Consider the following 598-nt stretch of genomic DNA (forward strand, 5'->3'; position numbering starts at 1 on the left):
TACCTGGCTATCAGCTGAGCTGAACTTCCTGGGCGTTCAAGCGACGCTGAAATATGTCGTTACCATCGTCAACGGACCTATTAGCTGTTCTGCTAAAGGTTATATACACAGTGTTCTGCAGCTTTATACGTCTGTTTTGTTTTCTAAAACAGTCCAACTGACGTCCTGTCTGACCCGCACATACGTTATATGTTTTAACGACATGTCTGTTTCAAGGTAATCCTGATAATAAATGATATACAATCAAACATACAGCAAACACATTAAGTATCTTCATTAATATAAGAAAAGCAGAAACACACTCAGTCATCCTAATAAAAAATATCAGGGTTAGAATAAAGAAAAGAGAAAAAGACAATCATCAAAAGTAGTTTCTTATAGACGATCAAACGAATTGGATTCTTAACTCTTTTAGTTCCATCTGATGCACTTTGCTCTAGTTTCCATTCAGACGCTGCAGCAGGCTAATGCTAATGCTAATGCTAATGCTAACTGTGGCTGGTTGAAGCTCAGCGAGGGCCTTGGCTTAACTCGTGTACGTTAGCTTGAGGAGGAAAAACTTCCGAAGGACTCCGATGTAAAAAATGTTAAAACAAGT

This window comes from Thunnus albacares, chromosome 4, assembly GCF_914725855.1.
Source record: "Thunnus albacares chromosome 4, fThuAlb1.1, whole genome shotgun sequence".
Taxonomy (NCBI): Eukaryota; Metazoa; Chordata; class Actinopteri; order Scombriformes; family Scombridae; genus Thunnus; species Thunnus albacares.